Raw genomic sequence first — 17,826 nt, forward strand, 5'->3', positions numbered from 1 at the left:
AGACTGTCTTATTATTATTACTCTCGGCCTTGGGTTTTTTTCATTAGGAAGTGGATGTGAACAGGTCAGTTCTTGTTCCCCCTGGTCTGAGCGCAAGTAGAAGATAGAATTCTCTAGGAAGGTAAAGCTCTGGGATGCCCAGTCAATGTGGCAGCATTTTCAAGTTTGCTTCTAGACCTTTACGACTTAGAAAAACATCTGAGTGTTATAGATACTAACAGGGAAGTCAGCAGGCCTCTGCTTGGCGGAAGAGGAGAACAGGAAGGAACTAATACTTCCAGAGTGTTCTAGGAATTACATTGGGATTACAAAGGATTAATTCTCACCACGCCCTTACGAGGCAGGTGATTTTTTTTACCTCCAATTAACAGGTGACTTAACTAGAGTAAAAGTTAGTCATCAAGATTGGGTACAAGCCAAGTTCTACGTAAACCTAAAATATTTCTTTTTCCACCCATGTCCTATTGTAAAGTTGTATTTAATATATTTGTATGAATTATGGAGAGAAGGACACACACACAGAAAGAGATCTTTCATCTGCTGGTTCACTCCCCAAATGGCCACAATGGCCAGAGATGTGCTGGTCCAAAGCTAGTAGTCTGGAGCTTTTCCAGACTTCCTACATGGGTGCAGTAGCCCAAGGACTTGGGCCATCCTTCGCTGTTTTCCATCAGCAGGGAGCAGAAATAGGGCAGCCAGCACCCATAGGAGATGCTGGCACTGCAGCTGGAGGCCTAACCTTCACATCACAGTGCCAACCCCAATCAAGTTGTATTTTACTTCGTTGGTTCACCTAATTGTCTTTTGAAGCTATTTTAAATTTTGATTCTGACACCTACCACATTAATTATCCCTCAAACCTCTGAGTCATTTGTAGGGCCATTTATTTGGGGGGCACAAGGTCGGAAGAAGGATATTTTGAAGTGGAAACGGTAGGCCGTCTTGACCTGCGGTGTGGGAAGCTAGGTTATTCACCCAGAGTTGATGCAGTCTGCTCATCAAGTGGAGACCAGCCTTGGCGGAACCCCAGCTGCCAAGCACAGCAGTGCAGACAGGTGGGGAGTCAAGGCTGGCAGTGAGTGAAGAATGAGCGAGCCGTGAGACATCTCTGGGTACACCCTTCTCCTGGATGGGAGCACCAGGGCTCTGTTCTGACACCCAGCTTCCTGCTAATGCACATTTGGGAGGTACGGACTGATGTGGCACACACGAGAGGCCCCCGAGTTCCTGACTCCTGGCTTCCATCGGCCTCAGCCCCGCTGCTGCTCACAGTTTGTAGAGTAAACCAGGGCAACGAAGGTGGATCCCCCCAACTCCTCCTCTCTGTCATTCCGGCTCTAAAGCCCACAAGACAGAAGATTTCCTGGCAAACACTAAAGCAGAAGCTGACACATTTGGTCATTCTGTTCAGCTGCGCGAAGTCAGGCAAGGGAAATCATATTGAATGATAAGATTGGAGAAGGCAGGTGAGGGAATTTGACGACTGAGGTTTCCAAGGAGCACATGTGCCAATTAGCGGAGCCAAGGATACTAAAGAAAGCCATGAAAAGGGGTTACCTATATCTTAATTTTGACTAGGTTATTCAGAAGTGCAGAAACCAACAATTTTCAAACCCATGTAGATTAAGGAGTCCATCTTTTGGTGATGGAAGCACTCACAAACTAAAGAGGCTTAACGGACAATCAATAAAAAAAAAATCCCCATTTCAGTAGAAGGAACCATGTATAGCTCTGGGTTTTTCATCTAAGAAACCTCTGGTACTAGGCAGACTGTGAAGTGTGGTAGTGGCCTGTGCTCCGGCTGACCATTTTTGCCCTTAAGTGGTTCTAGAATCTCTCCAGCACCTCGGTTTGGAGAAAACTGGAAGCTACTTCCACCCTACCTTTGGCGTGCTAGGACCTCCGGAAATCCGTCCTTGCTCCTCCGTGGAACCAGGCACCCCTCAGCTGAAAGTGAAGGCCAGGCAATAAGGATCTTCCACTTTGTGTGAGGCAAGTCCACCCTTCCTGTTGTCACCGGTCCTGCCAAAATAGGCTTCATCTGAATATTCCAAATTCCCAGTTAGGAGCTTATTCCAAGTGAGTGAGATTAACTACCATTGACTGCGCGTAGAAACGATACTATCTTATGGTCACATCTCATGCCATGCATTTATGTCATCAAAGACCCCAATTCTGTTCTTGAGGTCTAAGGTAAGGCGAAATCTTTTGTTAACATTTGCCAAAGCCGCGTTGGCTAAAGGGTCAGAGGAGAGAAGCCGAGTATCGTGTATTTGAGAAAGCGACTTTTTGTACAAGACGCTCACTCCGAAGGACTGAGCAGGTGGATTGAGGGGAGCGAAGGGAGTCCACGTTTCCTCTCGCGCTGATTTGGGGGTGGGGGGTGGGGATCACCGGCCCGCACAGACTTTACCTGCTGCTTGGGGATACTGCGTTTTGGATTTGCCCTCCCAGTCCGTCGGAGGCACGTGGTTGGGTGTAATCGTGTTCCATGTCAGCTCAGGGGAGAGTGCGCGCACAGAGGAGGGGAAGGGGGAGGCCCCTGTCCTCCGGTGTGCTCCGGGCAGTTTCTCCCGCAGGCTGCAGCTGCCCCCAGCCTCCCTCCGGTCAGCCCTTGCTCGTGGGGGTCCCAAGTGGCGGGAAGCCGGGGCTTCTTCGGAAGCGACCCCAAGGCAAGCGAGGCTGTGAAACCTGGTGGAGGAGCCGGTGCGCCCCTTGGGGACGGCTCGGGGGTTTGGGGTGGAGGGGTGGAGTGGTGGTGGTGGTGGTGGGGCAGTTGGTGAGGGCAGGGACCTTGGGCCTGCAAGGTAGAAAGAGCCCAGGAAAGCGGGGTGCTGGGGTGGTTGCAGGGGTGACCCCCTCCCCGCGAGGAGGGCCCCTCCCGCGCCGCGGGCTTGTGGGGCGATGGCGGCGACGGTTTCCCGGCTCCCCCGCCCCGGACGCCGATGGCGGTGCGTTCCGGCCCTCCCCCAACAGCTTCTCCCCCGCGGTCGCCGGAGCCGGTGAGGCCGGGAGGGCGGGGAGCCGCGGAGGGAAGGCGAGAGGGCGGAGGTTGCGTGGTGCAGGCGGCGGCGGCGGGAGGAGGGCCAAGGCAGGCGGGCGGGCGGGCTGGAGAGGAGGAGGAGGAGGAGGAGGAGGAGGAGGAGGCGGGCGCCGTGTCGCACGCAGCTCCAGGCGGGGCAGCCCCGGTGCCGGAGGGACGCAGCCAGACCTTGGCGGGACGGGGTTTTCACCGCGGTCCGGGGCCAGCGACTAGGCCGAGACGTCGCGGGAGCTTTTCGGGTATTTAGAAATGCGGGTGAGTGTCGGCGGCCCAGAGGCGGCGGCGGCGGCCGTGATGGTGGTGGTGGTGCAGGCCCGGCCTCGAGCCTCGGTGTCGCAGTGACTGGGGCCGCGGCGGCCGAGCCCAGGCGGCCGGCGAGGCCTCAGCTGCCGATTCGCGGCCAGGCAGAATGGCGGCCGGGCCGTGGGGACTCGTGGGCGGGGAGAGGAGCGAGCAGGAGCCGGACCCTGAGTCACCCGGGCCGGCCCGGGGCCTGGCCTGACCGAGCCTGGCCGTGGCTTCGGACGCAGGTTCGGGGCGGCCAGGCCCGGACTACGCACCGGGAAAATGCCCGATTCATCGCGCCGGGAGGTGGCGGCCTGGTGGCGCCGGGCGCTTTCCCAGCCGCGTCGGGGCTGGGCTCTCGCAGCCCGGGCCCGGCGTCTATCTCCGGGCGGCGCGGGCATCCTCCTCCGCTCCTGCCGGCGACCCTCGCGGGACAGAAGCACTTTTTTTTTTTTTTTTGCCCTTTCTCCTTCGCTCCCTTCCGGCACAGGCGTCGCTTGCATGCTCTCCTGCGCGCCTGGGGAGCCGCCGAGCCGGTCTCTCTGGCTTTCCGGTTCCCTGCCCGTAGCTCTTCGGGTTCCTCGCTTGCATTGTTGCGGCTGTGCAGGGTGGCATTATTGGGTAATAGTCTCCCTTTTGCCCAGTTTTCTCGGGAGAAGCGCGGAGGGATGCAAGTGCGGTCGCCGCCGAGCACTCGCCAGTCGGCCGGGGCCTTAGCACCGTGGCCTGCGCGCGCCCTGACCCTGGAGGGAACCGGGGGCGCCCACCTAGACTGCAGGGACTTGGGGGCCTGCAAAGGCATGTGCCTCGATTCCCAAGGCCCATGGAGCCCCAAGACTCCCTCTGTCAACTGTGTAATGATGTGTGATTAAGAAATGCTTACATGCCTTGAGATTAAGCCCCAAAGTTAAGGGTGTCTCCAGGCAGCTTTGCCAAAAAGACCACTCTCTTTTCCGATTGGGTCACTGTAGTTTTTGCATTTAGTTAGGGGTTAGTGGTAAGTGTGCAAATATTGAGTTTTCAGCTTCAGTATTTATTCACTCGGTGTAATTGCGCTTTCCTGTAGCAGCGTTGAAACAGTTCAGAGTTTGGAGTGGAGTAAAGGGTTGCACTGTATTTTTAAATGCACTTAGCAGATTCGACAATAGGAACTACATTTGAAGCCACGAGCTCCTGGGACCTAAACATGTTTTATCGCCCTGTGTGTGGAGTTTTTTAAGTTCTGCACTTCTTTGGGGGGCCTCACTGAAAATGAACTGGATTTTCTGGAGTCCCTGGAGTGTTTATGTGTTGTCAGCATTAATAAGTGACACGTTTAGAGCCAGTTGTCTTACTGTTTGCTTTTTTTTTTTAAGTTTGGTGGCTGTTAAGTTTTTCTTTGAATTGTTATGTTAAAAAAAATGTTGCTTGGAAGTTCTGTGTGTTGCTTTCCATGGTAAGTCAAAATAGTTGCATCGCATTTCAGATTCCACAGCATGCAAACACAAGACTGGCTTGCTTTAACTCTATTATGCCCATTTTTGGAGGTTTCAGTAGAGTGCCAGTTAAACTAAAGAGAGTTGGTTGAATGGTTTGCTTTTAAAAAAACAAAAACGATTTTGCATAAAAACAAACCAGCTTGTAGACAAGCCTTATGCCTTCCCCCGCTCCCATCAGCCACAACCCCGGAGTCCATGGGAAAGCTTGCCTGAGCCGACCTGCAGGTGTGTCCCTAGGTGTCATAGCCCCCGTGGACTCCCTTCCACGGGTGCAGTGTTACTTCCTAACAGTGCCTTGAACTCAGCCTTCACTCATCCATACAGCCTTGTTTCCCACACATTTCACGAGATCTTGAAGGCAGGAATGACCCTTGCAGTAACACGGAAGTTAGTCATGGTGATACCTCAGTTATTACCGCTTGGAATGAACAGCTGAATTTTCTGGAAAACCTTGAATGTCAAGCCAGCGTTTGGGCACTTGAGCTGATGTGGGGTGTGGGTAGTACAGTTGCCTCACCCTGTGGGTTAATGATGCAGTGACGCTTCGTTCTGCCATGTCTGCTGGATACTTCTCGGGAGTAGCACTTGTCATCTTTGTCCTCTTCCGTGTCCACAGCCTGTCTCACAGCACCACCCAGGCACCCAGGACTGGTGCCACAGCGGAAAGATGCACAAACTTTCTGTAGCTGTAGAAACCCAGGCAAGGGCCAGGAAAATGGGCTGTAATCTAATTTTGGCTTTCTTCCCTGCAAAACTTGCCGGGTCTTTAAAGCATATACAGTTGTTGAAACAAGAGTCGCCCCAGTGCCAAGTCACATCACGCTGCCTTATCTTTGCAATGAGGCAGGCCGCCGGTGTGCAGGAGTGGGGGAAGAAGCCTTTCCTGGACCCATGGGCTCCAGCCCCTGGCAGTTTTGGTCAGAAGCTCGCTGGCCCTAAGTGTACCCAGGACCAACCACAGCGTGCCTTTCTGGCGGTGTGGAATATCAAGGTGAACAAATGTTGTAAGTACTGTTACTTACAAATCCTCAGACATAACCCCCAAAATTGAATTATGTGTGTTGGTATTCCTGGCTCTCTCGGGGCCAGGGCCCTCGGCAGTCTGGGATCAGACTGGCTTCAAATTGCTAATTGGTCAGATGAGTTCCTTCAGTTTTGCTTGAACACGTGATCACCAACTGAATAATAAATCAAATTTAGATAGACCTCTGAGCTTATTCATGGAGCCTTAGAAGTCCCTGTTTGTAATATGGATATTTAATAATTGTACTGTAACCAAATTTTTAGTTAGAGATATTTCCTAGTTTCTGAAAAAGCTGTCCGTGTGTGTGAGAGAGCGGGAGAGAGAGATTAATTTCTGCTTGTTGTGGAATATTTTGCTTGGAGAAAATGACAAGGGGTCTGGTTTGAATCTAACTTTGTTAGGGCTTATATCGTTATTTGTGCAACAAATTGTTTTTCATTGGCACTGTTTAAGATTTGTTTAGGTCCTCAAAGTGTGTGTGAGAATGCAATGCCATTTAGCGATAATTTTGTAAAAATTGTCTTACAGAACATGGTTCATCTGTGCTATTCACGTGTGCAAAGCAGAGTTGGAAAGCCTAAGTTTGCTACTTAACTTTCCTCTGGGAAACTTGGAGCAAGTGAGTGTGATCAGCTGACAGGTGCATTCCCAGAATCCCCTGGTGTGGGCTGCTCCAGTGTCCTGCCTGCCCGTGTGCCCTCTCCAGTGGGTGACCTCCTGGGTGTGGATGCCCTGGTGTGCACCTGCCCCCAAGGGCTCCACCCTGCCCTCACCTGACACCTGCAGAGCCAGATGAAGTGTAGGCACCGTGTGTAAGCCACTGTAGGACATGAGGTAGAAGCTGAGGCTTTCAGGGGGTTCAAGTTCAGGCTGGTAAGATAGCGAAGGCCAAGTTAAATAGTTAACTCCAGAGCTTGAGCTTTTAACTAGATGTTCACTGAATGTTTGATTTAAGAAGACTAGAGGAGATGAAAATGAAAATGTAAGGATTGACATGTGATAATGGATAATGAAAAAATAATTCATTATGCGGAAGTATGGCTCACCCCCAGGAAGGCCCTTGTTCCTGGTCTTCTAGTAACACGGAGGGGAATAATTGGGTGCTGATGGCCTAGAAATGAGCAGCTTTGGAACTTAGAGGCTATTGTTAATTGGTTGTGATGTTATGATTCATTGGCCTTGCAAATATTTGTAAAGCCATTTAAGATTGTTCAAATGTAACCAGCTTTAATTTTTCAAAGGCGCATGTCAGGAGAGATTTTTGAAAGGGATTTATGCAATGAGTGCAACCATTGAAAATGTGCATTGAGTGTGTATGCACGAGTGAAAATATATAACTAGTAGTTAAAATGTTTATAATTTTAGGGTGGTGACCTTGTTCTCGTGCTTTTAAAATATTTTTCCAAAACAATAGTGTTTCAGGGCCGAAAGCTAGTAGGCAGGATGGCACTTGGAGGAGGCGGAATACCCCTGCGTGCAGCCGGCAGGCGTTCCGGTGGTTTCTCTAGAGTTATCAGATTTTCGTATGTGAAGATGCCAGAGAGAGTTAAAGTAAATGGCAAACTAAGAAAAGTTACATTTAAGCAATTGCAGTTTCTTTTAAAAGAAAAAAAAAAGGGGGAGGGTTCCAATTCATAGGGAAAAATAGGCTATTCTTAGAAGAAACATGAAAAAGGGATTTTAATGTTATCAGGATTCCCAGAAATATAAGTCAGTGTGATACTGTTTCTGTTTTTATAGATTTTTGGCATAGTTTAAAAAGAAGCCATTTCTAGAAAAGGGGTGAGAAACAGGGTCACTCATGTATCGCTACAAAAGGTGTAACTCAGTATACTTTTTCTAGAAGAGCAAAATATTGAATCTACAAATAAGGGTATAACCAAGAAAATACAAAAAGTGGTGACCAGATTAATATTCTGTCCTGGGTGTCACGTTATTTAACTAATGCTCTATTATTATGCATTTGTTTTCAGGGTTTTCTTCTTTTGCCCTTAAAAAAATTTCATTGGTTAAATGATTTCATTATGGCTGAGATAAATCTTTGCATTTCTATAATGTAGGAAGTTGTGCATATTAAATTGTAAAACCAACATGTATGGGGGCGGTATGTGTTTGCATAAAAACGATTATAAGCCGGAGTGTTAATAGTGACCTGTCTGATAGAGTAGTGGGATTAGGGCTCATTTTTAGCTTATTCTTTGCTTGATGTTCTACAGTGTTCATTATGGGTAAACTTCAAATGTTTGGGGGATAGGAAATTAAAAGATGAGTGACTTTGGATAAGAACATTCTGAAATCCCTACATACAGAAATTTTCAAGGTTTTGCCCTCAAGGTATCCTTAGAAGATGCACAGAAATACCTTTCATGAAAAAAAGGAGTGAATTTCAAAATGTTTTATACCAAAATAAACTTTGAATTCCATTTTTCATGAACTTTTTTGTGCTGCCCTTGCGTTTATACGCTATGTTAATCCCAAAACAGTGGAGGCAGGCAGGTGTCTCTGTTTAGTCCAATGCTGACATCGCTCGCCACCCCTTTGGCGTACTGGTGGAGTGTCTGATGTGGACATGGGGCCGGCTTCCCAGCGCTGGGCTCTTTGAAGGCCTAATGCTCAGGTTGACTCCCTGTGGCCCTTCAGTCCTTCACATATGTCAGGAAACCTCCATGAACCTGCCTAAATCTATCCCAGGGAAAGTTCCTTTGCTTAGTTGTGAATTTTGTGTTTTTGCTTACTTCACAACTCCTAGTGATAGTAGACACATTTATAAATTGAAGGTATAAACTCCATGTTCTTATGGGTAAGAATATAAAGTTGCTAAAAAATGAAAAATGGAATGTCTTGAGAAGCTGGCATTGTTATGCAGTGGGTTAAGCCATTGCCTGTGGTACCACATCCCATATCTGAGTGCTGATGCACCTGGGAGAGCAGCAGGGGGTGTCCCAAGTCCTCCCCCACCCACTGCCACCTGTGTAGGACACCAAGATGGACTTTGTGGTGCCTGGCATGCATAGCCGTTGGGGCTACTGGCGAGTGAACCAGCCACTCTCTGATAGCTTGGGAAATTGAAAGATGACGATTGAGTATTCGAAGGCTGTAACCTGAGTTGGGAATGCTATGGAATGTTGAGAGAATAGGTGCACAGAAATACATTGCTGCATGCTGTGGGGAGGAATGTCTACCACGCGAGAGTTACTTACATGCTAGCTGAAATAGTTTGATGTGCCTGGTTGGAATCCAAAGGTGAGAACGAGAGAAAAAGGCAAGGAGAGGTCAGGTCACCATTCCTGCAGGATGGCAGGAGGCTCGCTCTAATCAGACTGGAAGGAGTGACTGGGAGCCTGGGCCAGACTGTATTTCCAAATGCAAGCCCAGGAATAGATGGAGGGGCCAAGCCTTTTGCCCTTCACCAAATCCCATATTTACCTTTGGGAACCAAGAGGCTTTGGCTGGAGAGGACATGGAGAAGGAAAAAAGTCTGGAGTAATTTCTTCTGACTTCTCCCAGTTTAAGGATTTAAAAGATTTAAAACATGCATTTGCAAGCTAATCTCACATGTAATAGCAATGCTTAGTATACAGCCCCAAGTCTGTGGCAAAGGCTGTGCTGCACACGGTCTGTGTCCTAGTCTCGCTCAGTCTCAGCTATCTGCTCTTTGCAAGTGCCTTGCATTGGAGAGAAATCTGTCTTAATGCTGTGCTGTCCTGGCCATAGACTTTGAAAAGCAGCCCAGGAATGTATTGTGTCAAAGAGCAGGTAGGGACTGCTGAAATGAGTCTCCTGTCTGATATGGTGATAAAAGGTTAACTGGGTGATGGATTTAGAGTAGGTCCTGGCCAACTGGAGACTCAAAAGACACTGCAGATTCAGGTAGATTTAGGGATGCCGAGTACACTCTTGAGTAGTTGAACAGTTTGGTCTGAAGTTGCTCATCTAGGAAGATAAGGAAGTAGGAGGAGGATTTGTGAGTGAACACAGGCTAGGGCACAGTGCATTGCTGGTCTTACAGGTATTGGAATGGTGTATTCATATTTCAGAAAGTTCATAGAAATAGAATTAAATTAATTTTTGGTGCAAAAAAATGAGCCTCATACATACAAAGGACCATCAAAAATTCATGGAAAGTGTGTCATAAAAAAATTAGGCGTGAATTTCAAAGTAATTTTGCACTAAAAAACCCTAATCTTTCCATTTTTTTTCCAATGAGTATTTTGAAATAACTGTGTGTGAAGGGGCACCCTTAGTAATAGCCTTCGAAGGAAGAAAATCTGTGACCATATTAAACAACAGCGTGGATTTAAAACCATGGAGATTGCAGAATTATGGACCTCCCTGTCCAGATCTGGTGTGTGTTGTCATTGGCAGAGTAGCGACTGGCACTTAGAAACACTGCTGTCCTCTGGAGTACGGTGGGGGCAGTGCTGCCGCCTCACAGCCAAGATTCTGCGGCACACAGCTACACAGTCAATTGCCTAAAAGTGACCTGTTTCAGTTGAGCTTTTGATCTAAATCCTAAATTGTCAGTTATTGCAGAAAGTGGTAGTGTGAAAGCATATGGGTCAGCATTATTCCATAGCTGGCATCAGGGAACAGCAGTTTCACATCTCAATCACGTTTCTCCTATTATTAGTGATGTCCTATTGAGAGCACTTTTTGTTTGTTTATTTATTTAAAGATTTGTTGCATAAGGAGAACTTCCGTCCACTACTTCACACCCAAATGACCGCAACTGCTGGGACTGGGTCTGGCTGAAGCTAGAAGCCTGGAACTCCTCAATCTAGCTCTCCCACATGAGTGCAGGGGTCCAAGCACTTAGGTCATCTTCTGTTGCCCACTCCCAGGTGTGTTAGCAGGGAGCTGGATTGAAAGTGGGGCAGCCAGGTCTTGAGCTGGTGCTCACATGGGATGCCAGCCTTGCAGGTGGCAGCTTAACCTGACCGCCACAGCACTGGCTGGGAGGGAGGGGTCACTTCTGAAACTGGAAAGATGACATCACCTACAAAGACACTTGGTGTTCTTTGAGCGTTGAAAGTAACTGCTTCTGTACTTTTCGTTGTTCTGCATTGTTGGATGGATTGTCCGAGATCTCCAGGGTGTAAACACTGTTACCTTCACTTGTTAGATCTGGCACACTACACCCCAAACAAATGTGACCTGTTTTCTAGAACAGTCAGGCTCCTCTTAGGACAAGCTGTGGCCCATTTTCTAGATCATGGGCCAAATCTTCCCCCTCCACCCCCTTTTCAGAATGATTTTTGGGCACTAGAGTTCTGTGGGTAATGCTTGAGGTTCTAGTCCTGTCTTCCTGCCTTTTGTGGGTGCTTGGCAGAGGTCTGACTTGTTCGTGGGTTCCAGTTTGTTTTGCTGTGGAGTTTTTTCAGTTTAATTTAGTCTAAGATTTCCCAAGCAAGTTAGAACTGAGCTCCTAACCTCAGGTGTCAAGGCTTCTCTGGTTGGCTTGTTGCAAGTTGACCAAATCATCCCCAAAAGTGAGTTGCAGGCAGACTCTTCACCGGCCGGAGTCTTTGTGAGCTGTTCCCATAACACTGCAACCGGAGGAGAGCAGCCCTGACCAGCCGTGTTCAGGGGTTCTTGAGCAGTGATCGTCCAGTCAGCTGGGAGAGCACTGGCACGTGATGGGAATCATCCAATCAGCCGAGCTCACACTCAATAGAAATTATCCAGTCAAGAAACAGACCATCAGTTGGAGCATCATGCACTCTAAGCTATCCAGTCAGTAAGTGCTGCATCGTGTCTGCAACTGAACCAGGCAGCCAGGTCCTTCCAATTCTGTGTGTTCCATGTGCAGAAACCAATCTGGGGCAGTCCGCTTACTGCATGAGCTGTCAAAGCAAGATCTCACCCAGAGTGAGGTCGTTTCTTTGGATAAACACGCTTACTCCCATTCAGGGCTTTCCAAGAACTCCAGGTTAGGGACACGACCTGGAAACATCTCAGGAGATCTAGCCTTCTTGCTGCCATTTTTATTGTCCTGGCTGTCCTGGCTGTTGCAGGCTGGCCTGCCTTTGCTTCGCTCATACCCCAGACTCATCTCTATTCTTCTTCTCTAAACCCAGCTACTTCCAGCATATCTGAGACAGAGGTTTAGCATTCTATACCTGTCTTCAGGGAACTAGGTCCTAGTATCTCTTCCTTCAAAATACTTTTTTTTTTTTAATACTTCCCTCTTTGGTCCTGATTCACCAGCTTAAGTAGGCCCTGATTCTCTCATAGCTAGTTGCAGGGACCCAGACACCTGGGCTGTCTTCTGCTGCCTTCCCAGGTGCTTTGGCAGGGAGGTGGAGCAGCTGGGACTTGAACCAGGGTGAGATAGCTCTCTCCCTCGCTCTCTCTCTCTCTCACAAACACACACACACATCTCATTTAAAAGCAGTTCGTTACACACACACAGCCTCTGCTCATGTGGGAGACCAGGGTGAGATCGCACACACACAGAGGTGCAGACATTCAGAAGACGAGCCGACAGGAGGAAGGCTGACTGATCCCGATTTCTCTCCTCTTCCCTCTGCTCTTCTTCCTCCCCCCATTCCTCTTCTCCCCCTCGCGTTACTCTGCCTTTCAAATAAGCTTTAAAAAGTACACGTGAAGGTGCAAAATTCTAGAGACATGCCTCTTAAAAATAAATTTTAGACATGCCTCTTAAAATTTGGAGGCATGTTGTAAAGAATGTTGGTATTACAGATGAAGCTTCTCCTTTTTACAGATATGGCCATTTTAAGTCAGAAAGGGAAGCAAGATTAATGCAATGGAAAAGCTCCTCACCTCCCCACAAAGTGATGTATCTTGATCAGAGTTCTGGGGACTTCCTCAAATAATTGAATGAGAAACTTCATTTAACCTAATTGGCCTTGATTTGAAGCCCAGGCTTACATGGACACTTGTGTGTATGTGTATTTCTTCCTTAGTATATATCATGTCTGAGAATACTAAATGTCAGGAGCTTAGCGGGCAGGTTCTTCACGGGGTGCTCTGCAGCAGACGCAGCAGTGTGTGCAGGTTGGGCAGGTGGCGGTGCAGGTGCAGGTGCGGTCATTGACCCCAGGTGCTTCCCGGAGCGTTTACTGTGTCCTGGGAACGTGGCACCTGGAGGAGGGCGCCCTTTCACTTCTCTCCACTTCTTCTGTTGGATGAAATGTTGAATTGTCTTAAACTGAAAACCTAAAAGCTCCGCAGCGGACAGAGTGATGTAATGCTGTTGACCCAGTTTGTAGTAGATGTGAGAGTTGACAGCCAGGGAAAGCTGCCCATCAGAATTTTTCAATTTTGGGGTTAAGTTATTTATCTTAGTGGGAAGAAAGATGATGGAAAGAAGTTTTCTTATTGAAAACCTGATAAGATGATGAACAGTGTCTTGTTCGCTTAATGGCCTGTTGGGGTCCAGAGCCTACTTACTGAATCGATGGTTTTGCAAGGCCTGCTGCTTACCAGCTCTGGGGCAGAATGCTCCCTGACTGTACGGACATTTGGAAGCTAACTGAATGGGATTGTGAGAGCCAGGAGCTCAAGTGGAATTCATTTAAGTGAGAGTTAGAACATCTGCACATCTTTCTCGGACACAGCCATCAGCAGGGGACACTTGCCAGTTACAATCAGCCCATGATAGTGCCTCTGCTGGGAGGGGCACGTGTGGGTGTATGCCCTCAGCAGCTGGCACCACCAGCGTCCTGGCCATCTTTGAGCAGTGCAGAAATGCCCACAGATGCATTTTTGTGTTTCTTGGGACTCTGAAAATACCATGTGACATCAAACCAGAGATGTCTGAGATGCTGTGGCAGCTCTCAGCGAGTTCCGCCCTACAGTGGCTTGCCCGCTCGGAGTCAGGTAGGAAAATGGCCTGCAAGACAAACCTGTATCGCGTGGTAGAATGAGGGCTTGACGTGGATTTTAAAGTAGAATGGTGTTTCAGAGAAAACCCAAACTCTGTCGCTTAGTGCTAAGGTGGACTCCTTGGCCCCCGAGGCTGCCGAGAACCGGCTTGTGCTGGTAAGAACATTTAGGTCAGAAGTTTAGGGAGCACTGCTCTGCTGTCCTCAGTTGGCATGACTGTCTTGGAGTTTTTCAGGCAATGTAAATTTTCTTCGTTTCAGCCTAATTGATGGTGGTGGTGTCCCCACTGCAGATCACGAGGTAACAGCTGTGCTGTCTTTCGTGACTGCTGAGTTTGGAGCCAGAAGTTTAACATCTTACATCTGTAAAATATTAACTATTTGAAATAGTCTCGTTACTGTGAAGTTGATGAGTATCCCTGAGTTGTCATTAGTGTGGTAAATGCATTTTGTAAGATAACCCAGCAAAGTTCCACTTGCCATTTACTAAACTGATTCTGTGAACTTGAAAATAATAGGCTGTAGTCTTTCATCTGAAAAATACATGTGTGTGTGATCATGGTCAGATACAGTGCTGTCTGTGCTTGCTTTAAAGTGAATGGAAATGCTTGGAACTGAGATCCATGCAGGTCCCCATCCGGACCATTAAATAAATGAGTCCCTCTGTATGTGCCAAGACTGGGAGCTGAAATCCAGTTGTTAGGGTTTGAAAGTACTTCATTGACATAAACTGCTCCGTGATACAGCACTGTTGTTTTGTTTTGTTTTGTTTTTAAGATTTTATTTATTTGAGTTAGAGGGGCAGAGATGAAGAAGTCTTCCATCTGCTCTTTCACACCCCAAGTGTTGCGGTAGTTAGGCCGGGCCCGCCTGAAGCCAGGAGCCATCTCCCACGTGGGTGCAGGGACCCAAGCATTCGGGCCACATTCCTTCTCAGGTGCATTGGCTGGGAGCTGTGTTGGAACTGGAGCAGCTGGGACTGAAACTGGTGCCCATGTGGGTTGCAGATGCTACAAGTGGCACCCACTATTCCACAACGGTGCCACAAGCCCCCAGCTTCCGTTCATTGTAATGTAGTTATAGCTTTCTCGAGTAATTTATACCAGTGATACTTACAGCACCTCATCCAAAAGTCGTACAGTAATTGAAATATGAACACTGTGCGGGTTGACTCACTTAAGCATTAAGCTTTAAGATTTTGTGTGTGGACTTCCAAGATTTAAGACCCCTTTCTTCTGCTTGTTAAAATAGCAATTCTTTTTGTTTTCTTTTTTTTTTTTTAAGATTTATTTATTTATTGGAAAGTCAGATATACAGAGAGGAAGATCTTCCATCCGATGATTCACTCCCCAAGTGAGCGCAATGGCCGGTGCTATGCCGATCCGAAGCCAGGAGCCAGGAACTTCTTCCGGGTATCCCACATGGGTGTAGGGTCCCAAAGCTTTGGGCTGTCCTCGACTGCTTTCCCAGGCCACAAGCAGGGAGCTGGATGGGAAGTGGAGCTGCTGGGATTAGAACTGGCGCCCATATGGGATCCCGGTGCATTCAAGGCGAGGACTTTAGCAGCTAGGCCATGCCGCCGGGCCCTAAAATACCAATTCTGAAAGAAGAAAAATTGCTCCCTAACTGCAAATTTTTTACTTAATGACATCTGGGATTTCTTATGAAAGTGTTGGTCTGTATGACTTAGATTAACATGGGCTACTCATGCTAATATATATATAATATATGTGTGTGTATGTTGTGTATCTGTTGATCATGAGAATCCTGGTGCATTTAGTAAATGATCTACTCCTTCCTGCCCTCATGTAACTGGTTAGTGGGCGAGGGCCTCGAGGTAACTAACCCACGAGCTTGAATCGCGTGCATTTTCTCCTGTCCCGCTCTAGAATGCTGAGTCTTGGCTTTGCTTCCTAGTTTATAAAACCATCAATTTTGCAATTTTTATGGCTTGTGTGAATAATTACATTTATGTGTAATATAATTATTGTGTACGGTACTGATAGCAGGCCAGTAGAAAATACTGTGTAATTCACCACAATTCAGTCTACTTAACACTCTTAGTTCCGTGCTGGGGGCCGAGTGACGTGTGATGCGTTACCAGCGACTTCGGCTGTTTGGACTAGTTGAGTCCACAGGGTTTCTGGAGGCTTGTGGTGTGCGCTGCGAGTCAGGCGCCTGAGCTGCAGCCGCGAGCTGCCGGTGCGTGTCTGCCTGCAGCAGCCGCGTGCCGCTTGGTGGGATGCATTGCTGGTAAACTACTTTCTTAACTCATGCACGTAGACTCGCCTCCGGTGAGTCAAAGAATTAGATTATTTGCAAAGAATAAGCTTTAACTATTGGCACGTTTCCATTTTATAGTAACAGATATAAATATGAAACCTACTTGTCAAACATTGTTCAATAGCAGTAATTAGTAAAAATAAACAAAAAAAAACTTAGGATTCAGGAAAATGAGCAAATATTGTATTAAATGTTACCTACTAGGTTTTTGTTTATTCCTGTTTTCTGCACTCTAAAATACATTGTGAGTGAAATATAAGCATTTTATGATTTTTAAAAAGATTTATTTATTTTTATTGGAAAGTCAAATTTACAGAGAGAAGGAGAGCAGAGAGGAAGATCTTCCATCAGCTCAGTTACTCTCCAAATGACTGCAGCTGAGCTGATCCGGAGCCAGGAGCCAGGAGCTTCTAGGTGTCTCGTGTAGGTGCAAGGTCCCCAGGCTTTGGGTCATCTTCCACTGCTTTCCACAAACAGGGAGCTGGATGGGAAATGGAGCATCTGGGATATGAACCTGTCCCCAGATGGGATCCTTGTGAGGATTTTAGCCACTAGGCTATCATGCCAGGCCCACATTTTTTTTTAAATAAAATTTTAAAGAAAAATTAAAAATTTTTTTTAATATTTGTAAGTAATGTTTAACATTAAAAATGGCTCTGTGAAAAGATTTTACTCATCCTCTCAATCTCTCTCTAACTCTACCTTCTAAGGAGAGGCTGGTACTGTGTACTAGTGGGTGAAAGCCAGCACGTGGGCAGTGGTACCCCCATATCCCAGACCAATTCAAGTTCTGGCTCCTCCACCTCCCTGCTTACCTGCAGGTGCTTCTGGGAAAGCAGCACAGGATAGCTTCAGTGTTTGGGCCCCCGCACCCACATGGGGGACCCGGAAGAAGCTCCTAACCTCCTGGCTTTGGGCCAGCGCAGCTCTGGCTATTGTGGACATTGGGAAGTGACCCATTAGATGGAAGACCTGTCTGTTCTTCTCTAGCCTGTCCATAGCTCTACCTTTGAAACAAAAATACATCTTTTTTTAAAAAAAGATTTTACTCATTTTCTGATTAAATAATATATTTTAAAATAATATAAAGTAATATAGTAATAAAGTAATATATCAAGTATTGTTAAGGACAGCTCCCACTGCTCTTCTCCTTTCAGAAGCAATCAGACCCTTCTGGGAAATCCCTGTGATGTGCCAGGCATACAAGATGGCATTTTTACATATGATGTCTCATTTGACCTTATATCAATTCTGAGAATTTGGTACTTCTGTGATTGATGCCCCACATTCCACCTCATTCCCACCCTCAGTTTTATCAAGTATAATTGACAAGTGAAATTCGTGTGTATTTACAGTGTACAGTGTGGTGCTTTGACACATTTATGCACCGTGGCAAGTGATTAAATCAGGCAGGTTGGCATCTTCGTCGCCTCAGGTGCCACTTTAAAGTGCTTCGCTAGTACACAGGTGCGTGATTGTGAATTGCAGCCCATGCTGTACCAAGGTCAGCCGGACTGAAAATGGTTGTTCTTTGAGCAGTGTCTCCCCCTCCATCCACCTGGGTGTTTATTTAAAATTTTTACTATTGGCCTGTTTGGCAGGCAGAGGGAGAGAGAATCTCCCATCCACTGGTTCACTCCCCAATTGTCTGTGATGGCCAGGTCTGGGCCAGGCGAAGGCAGCGGCCAACAGTGCAGTCCTGGTCTTCCGCCTGAAGAAAGGCCCAAGTGCTTGAGCTGGCCCCCGCTGCCTGCCAGGGTGCCTGCTACTAGGAAGCTAGATTTGAGGGTGGAATCGGAACTTGAACCCTGGTGCTTTGTAACTGCTGTATCAAACACCTACCCTGGTGCTTAATTTTTTTTTAAA

General features: G+C 47.5%; 1 protein-coding gene across 3 annotated transcripts in view; it reads left to right on the forward strand.

Annotated features, from left to right (window-relative positions):
* The first annotated feature begins 2,883 nt into the window (after positions 1 to 2,883).
* Positions 2,884 to 17,826, forward strand: part of LOC121166785 (cullin-1) — a 62,979-nt gene continuing 48,036 nt past the window's right edge. The window contains exon 1 of one of the 3 annotated variants that reach the window (XM_040996066.1): positions 2,884 to 3,002. The gene's annotated coding sequence lies outside the window, so the exon portion shown is untranslated. Of the gene's footprint in view, positions 3,003 to 3,171; positions 3,299 to 17,826 lie in introns of those variants that run through there. The other 2 variants (XM_040996067.1, XM_040996064.1) reach the window with 2 other exon arrangements.

The sequence above is a fragment of the Ochotona curzoniae genome, unplaced genomic scaffold (assembly GCF_017591425.1).
Source record: "Ochotona curzoniae isolate NIBS_2020 unplaced genomic scaffold, NIBS_Ocur_1.0 patch229, whole genome shotgun sequence".
In the NCBI taxonomy this organism is placed as follows: domain Eukaryota; kingdom Metazoa; phylum Chordata; class Mammalia; order Lagomorpha; family Ochotonidae; genus Ochotona; species Ochotona curzoniae.